General features: G+C 38.3%; 1 long non-coding RNA gene across 1 annotated transcript in view; it reads right to left on the bottom strand.

The window, feature by feature from the left end:
- The window catches only part of LOC127378990 (uncharacterized), a 182107-nt gene that overhangs the window by 87958 nt on the left and 84149 nt on the right, over positions 1-10000 (bottom strand). The window lies entirely within an intron of this gene.

The raw sequence follows: 10000 nt of genomic DNA on the forward strand, positions 1-10000 counted from the left end.
AGTAAGAATTTACAAGAAAGTGAACGGGTTAAAGGAAATACAGAGAGAGAGAGAGATGGGGAAACAAGGTACATTAATATATGAGCAATGGGGTTATAAACACTGATTGTTTCATTAAAATGTGTCATGATGTGTGTGTGAATGCTGGATTGAGCATGTGTGTGTGCTAACATTGGAATTTCTTTAGTTTAAAGCAGCACCACTTGGTAGTTGCCTTTAAAATCAAGTGTGTGTGTATGTGTGTGTGTGTGTGTGTGTGTGTGTGTGTGTGTGTGTGTGTGTGTGTGTGTGTTTGTGTGTGGCTTGTTTGTTGCTCGACAATTAGCTAGTAGCAGCTCACGTACTATTGAAAGCAGATGTTTTAAATTGCTAACAACTGGATATTCCAGTAATACGTGAAATCCCTGCCAGGACTCGCTCCAGGAAATGTAAAACATCTTCAGGGTCTTACCACCTTCCCAAAATTCTGCTAAACTCCATGTTGATCCCCACTGAGGCCATATTGTAGATTATCTTTTACAACATGATCATAACCAACTGGGAACACACAGCTGGAAATGTATTGATCACAGGGGGCTTTCTCTCTTTTAAAACTCCCTTTGAAAAACAGCAGATTATATTCACTGTCCAGTACAACACTACTACAACAAAGAAAATTCTCAAAACCATATAACTGAGTGAACACACAAACTACTAAAGTAGTATCAACAAAAACTGAATATTACTAAGCCATTATATGTGTGGGAGCAGGCTCCATTTGCATTGTACTCACTGTAGCACCACTGCAATACAGATGAGATGAAAAACGAACCCTGATATCAACTGTGGTATCATTTCATTTTTACATACAAAAGGAAATATGTACTGTTTTGCACAGTTTCATAATTCCTACCACATAAACACAGGATTCAATAATTTGATAAAGTCTGAGTAATAAAGGCATCTTTCAGTCATAATCTGTCTTCAAATTAAAAAAGATTGTGAGAAAATCAAATTGTGATCCCAGTGAATTGTATCAAATCATGAGTGTATAGTTAGATAAGTTAGTATACTAAAGTTTCTCATGAAGCTACTGCAGAAAACAAAGCTAAGTAACACAATCATGCTATCTAACCCTAGATTAAATTGTGAGAGAGTTCTGCTCCTCCTCTGCAGACCTGCTGCTGCTGATTGCAGAACTAGTTATTTTGAAGCATTTGGCCGTTTCTAATTTTTGGGATTCAAACTTCTGCATGTTTTTATTTATTAATGTAAAACAGGTCAGCAGCAGTCTGCTGTCTTCGTCTGTGTTAACACGATGTTTAAACATACCTTCTCTCTTCTTTAGTTGTTGTTTCAGTCGTGTTTTTGTGACGGGTGTGGGACTTTAACTGATACAATAGTGTTCCACAATCGTACAGCAAGGTGTAGTATTGGCTCTGTTACAGTATGAATGCTGTCCAGTATGTTTTGCATTTAAGAACTATTACTACCAACGTGCACACACAACACATACACGTTTCTTTTTTAAATACCACATTGTTTGTGTGTGTGCTTGGATTGGTCCAACATTGCGGCAAGCCACTCACCACAGACCTCTTGGCAGTCACACCATGGCCTCTTTCACCACTGTGGTCTATGTGTGTGTAGGTGTGTGTGTGTGCAGCAGTGTGTGTTGCACCTTTACATCTTCACATTGGTACTGCTGTGGCTAAATTACGCTCCATTCTCATCTATTATTACTGAAAATTAATTCAAATGTCACCTTTAAAGATCAAACTAAAAGTATTGTAGTAGAGTTGAGATGAGAGACAAAGTGAAAGGAGGCTTTAGTGATACAACAGTGCAGTAATGCAAATCAACAGACACTAGCATGAAAGCATCTTGTTGGTTTCAGTGCTCAGATTCAAATTAGGATGTTAATGTAACACAAAACAGTACAATGTAAAACAAAAAAATGGACTGATGTGAGGAACTGATATTAGACTTCTTTTATTAGACTTATTATTCAGGATTCAGTTCATTATTATTGGGCACACTCATTATGTTGGCTTATAAAGTCATTGTTATATTATCTATGTCAAATAACTGTTACCCTACACTCACCACAGGATAGAAAGTAAATGTAAGTTAGGTCAGGCCAAATAATATTCATGCCACCAGTCTTGCCACTAAATCAGCAATGCCAAGTTGCATATGTATGAAAAGGTATCAAGAATATAGTTCATATTAGATTTTCTTAGAAAACGACAAACTTAAAGTTTAAAGTTAAAGTTGCATTCATTTATTTGACCACTACGGGGCAGACAAACTCAACAACAAGATGACAGACACATATTATTATATGTATAAATCAGGTAGGGGTAACAGGTTAGCCAGTTGCTTGTTTACACATCAAACCATTTCTCAGCTATTTAGCTGATTGTATGAATTTGATTCCCAATATCTTGACATTGACGTTGATGAGAATAGGGTCCGGGGGCGGAAAACCAAGACTAGGAGCTAAAAGAGACTAAAAGGCTCCATAAAGCTCACTTTGTCACTATGATTGACCCCTTCCACATTACACATAGTAATTTGACTCATTGTTGATAAAATAAATCAATGAGTGGAATTATGAATCATGTTTAGATGATAGTTAACAAGGTTTTATCCTTTGAGACTCTGTTATTTGTTTATTTAGCAAAAATCTTTCTCTACGGAAAGAAGACGTATATAAACATTCTATATTGCATTTTCAATATGTTGTTGTACATTTGCAGAAACTACATTCCACATATAATGACCATCTTAAACGCATCAGCTCCTTAAATCTTTTCTCCTTTGTTTGTGTCCCTAAGGTGGGTCTAAAGGTCCAATCAAGAGGCGTATAACAATATGATATAGCAGCCACCTGCTGCTCTTCTTACTCCTTTTACCTGTAATTACATAGTGTGCCATAGAGTGTGTGTGAGTGTTATTGGCATAATTATGGTGTTCAAGGTAGCGTGGCGATCTTGTGTCAGAAAACAGCCTGCAATTAATACACCAATGATCAGGTTGCTGCACGTGTGTGTGTGTGTGTGTGTGTGTGTGTGTGTGTGTGTGTGTGTGATTGTGTGTGTGTGCGTTGCTTGATAATTAACTGGAGCGTCAGGAATAGCTTTGATGTTAAGAGGAAGAAAGAGAGAGTGGACAGATGCAGGAGGTGTGTCCACACCAAACATGCAGCACACCAAAACGTTATGCACACGGCCGGCGTGTGACCTATTGTGTGACTGTGTGTGTGTGATCCATGTTTTGTGTAAGTTTGATTGCTGGTTCTGCAACTGGTTGTATGATTCTAGAGCAAATAGTAAAATTGTTCATGTGTTGAAGAACAGAGTGATATATATTTATGTCTCAAATGTATCAAAATATGACCCATAATACACATCAAAGCGTGTATGCAGGTATTGGAGAGTACTACAGCATATGTGAAAAAGTTGTCTAAAGCCTTTTGTGTCTCCAGAGGGAGCTGCATGAAATCTGATAAACATTGCCTCAGGTGATGTCACTTGAGTCAGTGTCGGTTGGTGCTGAAGACTAGTTGCTCCTCATCTCTGCTTGAGACAAACGGCTCCAGGCTCCATTAGTCCCAACTGTCAGTGGTCAAGTTGCATTTTGGGTAACAAAGGCGTCTCTGGGACTGCTACTAATTGGGACATCTACTAATTTGCAGCTGATTTAAATGGGCCATATTTTGCTTTTGGGGGGTTTTCCCTGTGCTTTAGTGTGTTAGATTCAATAGATAGAGTGATAGATTTTTGGTGCCTGTAGAAGTCCTGAAAAGTGACAAAACCCACACCGAAGGGAGTTACTGTCTCCTACAGAAAACACTGCTCCTGCACTGCCTGATCACCTCATTTGTATTTAGCCTTTTCTTCTCTTTCACTATGACATCACAGAGAAACACACCACCTATAGGTTAGGTCAGTGGTTGTCAAACCTTTTTCATTAATGTAATGTATATTTTTTCAGCCACATACCCCCTGACCAGTGCAAAAACAGTTTTGGATGGAAAAAAAATGCCTATATAAAGAGGTACAATGCAGCGCTGTGCCATCAGTGTCAGATTTATTACAAAAAAACACATTTAAACGATCACTCAATTCAAGGAAAACCTATTCTTTGTCATCATGCAAAAACACTAAGACAACATTGTAGTTGCATTGAACTTGAACTGGATCTATTTTGCACCTACAGTTGAGTGAGAAACAGGGGCTTGTACTTCACTGAGGATCTTTGACAGTTTACAGTAAACGATTGCATTGAAAAGAGGAATATTCACACTTGCATTTACATTTTTTATTGAACTTACAGTATAATTATTTTAGGAATGCATGACTTATATGTTTTAAATGAAAATTTTTTTAAATGTCAAGTCCAACCTGCAGTAGTCCAAAGTACCCCTGGAGTATGTGTACCCCCAGTTGAGAACCACTGGGTGAGGTGACAGTCCAGTCCTGCCCACTGACTCAACCTCAATGTCAGCCATTGTTGTTTACTCCTAGCATGACTCCATTAACAGAATGTGGAAAGTGCATTGTCTCTGTTGTTGGCTGCAAGAACCAACACAAACGTTTTCATCTACTATTTATTTCATTTTTGGTGGAGATGTTTTGGAAATATCCTCCCAACAATGGAAAAACTGCAGAGTGTTTGTGCATTGTACTACGGACTGCTTTATCAATGACAGCCGGTAAGGGTTCAAGCTCAAGGATGGATCAATACTGTCTGTCCCTGACGAACTTCACACTCAGAGGCTGTACGTTTTAACGTGTTTATGTTGTTTTACTGTTTATGTTGTAGGTTAGTCTGTTCAACTGGGTGTTAGCATGTAGCGCAGAGGTAATGTGTGAAGTTGAACTGATGTTGTAATATTGAGAGACGGTAAAGAAACAGTGTGAAGCCTTGTTTGAATCTAACTGAATACAGAGTAGTGGGTTTGATGCTGTAAATCCACTTGATAGAAATGCCCTGAAGGTAACGATTTAGTTAGCTTTGGTTGAAAAAGAAACTGTGAGATAGCAGGAATTAATTTGCTTGGAAACATTGTGTAACTTTGATTAGCACTCTGTAGCTAAGTTGCTAAAAACAAACAGGCAGAAATGATGGGCGGGGCCTGCTCAGGCTCGTGGGAGCTGACCAATCAGAGCAGAGTGGGTCACTTGGGTGGGGGGTTGCAGCTAACCCTCCTACTGTAGAAAACCCCTATCTTCCAATATTACAGCCTTTTTAGTACAAAATCTCTTTGTGTTGAGGATCTGCTGCAGCTGTGTGTGGAACAGAAACTCTGTCCTGTCCTCCAATGTAGATGATTTATTGTACTTTGATTAATGTGCTGATCTTGCAGTAAAAGTTAATGGGATATTCTAGTTTCTTCTAAAACAATTGCAAATGGATTGTTTTTCTTTTGTGAGAAAATAGCTTTTTCAAAAAAAGCATGTTGCAGCTTGTCCTGCCTTGTCCAGACAGGAGTAAACAAAATTGTGGGAACAACAACCATATACATTTTACAATTGAGATATGAAGTAACGGCCACTTTTATAGGACTTGTTACACCGCAGCACTTTGTCCTTGAGTGAAATTAGTTATTATTTGGTTTGCTGTTGGTCTCAGGTGTGTGTCTCAATATGTCTGTGTCTAATACTATATGTGTGGGTTTTAGTTTTTTTGGTGCTTTTATTCCCTTTAATTGACAGGGACAGCTGAAGAGCGCCAGGAAACGGGGGAGAAAATGAGGGGATGACACACAGCAAAGGGCCACAGGTCGAAGACAAACCCATGGCCGATGTAGCAAGGACCCAACCCCGGCACATGGGGCACCGGCTCTGTCAGGTGAGCTATCAGGACACCCGGAAAATGGATGTTTTTTCAGATCCGGTCCAAAATGTTAGACCTGTTCAGAACTCTAATTTTGAATATTTTACTTTTATTTTGAGAAAAAAATGCCAGTAACAAAACTTGAATGTTTGAGTTTCAGTTGTTCCTCTGACTATTAACTTCCTAATATTGTCTATGACGTTGAATTTAGCATAAATGCTCCAAATTAAAGCAGGTTCAATACTGATATCGTGACACAATATACGTATTACTTAAATATGGTCTTTGCATTATAGTATGTACAGGTTTTCCTTCATTGTTTCAGCTTTATTCGTAACTCTTTATTCAAGAGCGTGTGTGTGTGTGTATTTTGTGTGTCTCTGTGCCATTTACTGTAGCCATTATCCCATGAGTGACATTATATTGCACGTCAAATAATCAACTCATATGAACTGTTAGCTCATTTAAGACCTCGAGTCGTAATGTTGTTAAAGTCATCACACACCCACAGATAATTTCACAAAAGCTGTTAATGTATTTACACACACAACATACAGGAAGTGTGCCATCCAAACGTTACACACACACTGTAAGAGAGCAGTCCAGCCCTCATCATAAACCTGGTCGTTACATCGTAAGCATTTACACACACACACACACACACACACACACACACACGCACGCACGCACGTGTGTCAAACCTGCATAGCCTTTAAATTTAGTAATCATGTCATAAATGTCAAACACACGACGTGTCGTAATCCTCAGCGAGTCGTCAGCAGAGGATCGTCAGCAGCGTTAGTCCTCGTTACTGGAGGAGGGCCACATGTGGTCCCCCCTCCCTCTGAGCCGTATATCCATCATGCTGCTGGGTCCTTTGGGGGCTATTGATTAGTCAGAGGATGTAAAGAGGAAACGTATCATTTTGTTAACCAAACAGGGAACTTTCAGGGTCTACTTTTACAAGAGGAAGAAGCTGGAGCTCAGCAAAGGGCCTTGCAACAGGACGATCATTTTGTTAAACTGTTATTTTAGATAGTGTGAGTGTTAACTGTTAAATCGTCAGCAACAATGATGCATTCAGTTACATGTCTGATTATGGAATATACTGGATAAAAATTCAGAAATTCTGCAGTTAAACCATTATGTAATTATTTAATTTAGAGACTCAATAAAGTATAAGAAATTATTTTCAATCCAAATTTGAAATATTGAATAAATTTAAAATCCACGTCAGTTGTCCCGCCTAAACAAGTGCAACTAAACCTCTCTGCTTTTGCTCAATCTGCCTCTGAGTCTGAGGCAACTCCAGGATTGCCAACTTCTCAGTGACTTTATTTCTTAAAAAGCACCAAATTTAGCAACATATTCAGATCACCAGGGAAAGGCAAGATAAACATTAATATATATTATATTGTATTCCATTCCCATGCGTGCTGCACGGCTCTTCTGCCAACAGCACCGGGGTCTATTCCTCTCCCTCTCCGTGCTCACAGGCACGAGTAGGTGAGGCGTGTTGGGGCAGGCAGGTCTGGACTGAGACTCTTCTCTTTCATTCTTTCTCTCTGAATCAGTGGATTAGGATGTTCCCTATAGCTTGTGAATATGTAGGCTTAATAGTTCAATAGTTTTTTAAATATATAAATACATTTTTGTTATGCATTTCTGTTTTTCTCTATGTCATTATCCTGCCTGTATCCTCTTCTTCATGTTATGTAACCTACTGTAGATGTTTCTGATTAGAAATGAGCCGATGATTCAGCTGAGTTTTTTATTTCCAGAAAAATAACACTTCGGCTGCAGTCACTAGACTGCTGCTAGTATGGATTCTTTTCTGGAACCAATGCTAGAACTGAGAACTGACATGAAATGGCACTCTAAAAAAGGAAAATGAAACGGCTTTAATGGGAAGGCTAAGGCAGTGCAGTCGTTCGTTGTTTAGTTGTTTTTAATTATCTTTTTATTGGCAGTGAGCTATTAGTCATTGCGGGAAATATGATGAGTCACATCTGTGGTGTTACAGTTATTTTCAGTAATGCTTTGGTCTTTAATGATCACTAGATTTAATCCTTCTGTGTAGCTTCATTCATCTATGGAGAGACAACACTACTAGAGACTTTATCTCTAGTAAGTACTTTACATTTCGACCTGGTATCAGCGTCTGTGTGTACTTTAGAATGACATCTGATCAAAGGCCTTTGCATTTACACCCTGTATTAATCAGTTCCTGTTATCTCGACTGTATTGTGATCACACCTCATTATGTGGGGCTAGCAGACTTGTCAACATTAATGCCATCTCTCAGGTGAAGGAGAAAGACACAGCTTTTGTTTTCACATTATAACAACATTTTTTAACTTATTACTGATTACCATGATTGTCCTGTTACCAGAATCAGCTTTATTGGCCAAGTACAACAGCGTGTTGGAATTTATATTGTAACGTAACATGTGACTTTCAGAAGTTATTTACACTACAGTATATACAGCCTGCTTTATGTTTGGCTGTGATGGATGAAATAAATGGGTTTTTCCACAATCTGTAAATAAAACTATATCATCATTTGTACATTAAACTACCTTGTGTGTGTCTACACTCGTGATGGTGTCTCTTCAGGCACTGACTGAATTTTCTTGCATTTTGAAAACAACTTTTTTCGTTTTTTGCAAAAGGTTCTTGTTTTAACCAGATCCGTTAATTTTGTGTAATAATGAGAACGTTTTGTGATTTAAAACAAAATAATGTATGTTTTATGTTGTTAGTACAAGAAAAGGTTCTTGTTAAAACAGGGTAGTTTAACTAGAAATATTTAATAACAACATGAAACATAATGTGAAAAGGATCTGGTTAAATGAAAAATGTTTAACATTGTGAAATGCGGTTACAGCAATATACTGCTGTAACTATGTGTTTTTCTTGCATCACACATCAACATCACATGATACTAACAGGTGGAAATTAGGTCTCTTAGTTAAATGTAATACTTTTATCTCCAGTCAAACATAGTCCAGTCCACATATCATATTAGAATTGACTGATTTAAAGATCATTTTAAAATAACCTCATTATATTGTCATTTTGTCAAGAACAAAATCCTACTTCGAAAACAAAATGTCTGTTGTTTGTAGCATCATTCCCTGTCTGCTTACTGTATCTCACTACTGTTTAAATTCTCTCTCTATTCCTGCTTTCTTTACTATCTTCCTCTTTCTGTTACTGTTGTTTCTCTACCTCGATCTACCCTCCACCCTCTCTCTAAAATTAAACCAAGTTACTGTGAACTTTGTGGACTTCAGCTTTTACTCAAAAGTGCTGTGGTAGAAGAAAAAACAAAAACGCCTTCTCCAAAAAGACCAAATAAACAAACAAACAAAACCTTTAACACACACACAGAAACACACTCCTGAAAACCACATGGGACCAATTATCACATTTGCTTTGCTCTGTTTGCCAACCCCCAATCTCTATACTGACAGAGAGAGAGAGAGAGAGATACAGTAAACGCTCAGCCAGTCATCACCTCATTAGCCTTAGCGGCATAATGCTTGTGTGTGTGTGCGTGTGTGTGTGTGTGGTTAATAATACTGTATGCCTAAATCGTGTATTGTGTCCATTTACTTTCTCTTTACACTGATTGTGTCCCGTTGTGACTTTAAAGCTTCCTAATGTGCGCTGAAATGACAACGCTCTCTATTTTATGTACACATGATCTTAATATAAAGCAAAAATCAAGCAAAGTAAAAGAAAATAAAGTAATTATCAAAGTAAAGTTAATTATCAAAGTCACGTTATAGTTGTACAACAGAGGAAATCACATGCACTAATATGGCCAGACCGGCTTTGTAAACAAACCACAGAGAGGCTAGGATAACAACACAGGCAAAGAGAGAGTGTGATGTCATTTCTCCACAATATCTTTCAGTGTTTCCTCTAGGATTTTTTTTTGCAGTGGGGGCAGGTCTGTCCGAACACCCCCGTCACGTCACGTCACGTCACGCCGGCAAACGTTTTACGTATGCAACTGAAGTGACACTTTGCTGCAACACAAACAATTATATTTACCGTTTTAATGTTTCCAGATGTTTGATATCAGGACGTTGAGCTGAGAACTGACAAGTTGAACGTTGTCCAATTAAAACGGACCCACCGCGGTGACGTTTTTGGTGGAGCTGTTAGT

Source organism: Dicentrarchus labrax, unplaced genomic scaffold (genome assembly GCF_905237075.1).
Source record: "Dicentrarchus labrax unplaced genomic scaffold, dlabrax2021, whole genome shotgun sequence".
NCBI lineage: Eukaryota > Metazoa > Chordata > Actinopteri > Moronidae > Dicentrarchus > Dicentrarchus labrax.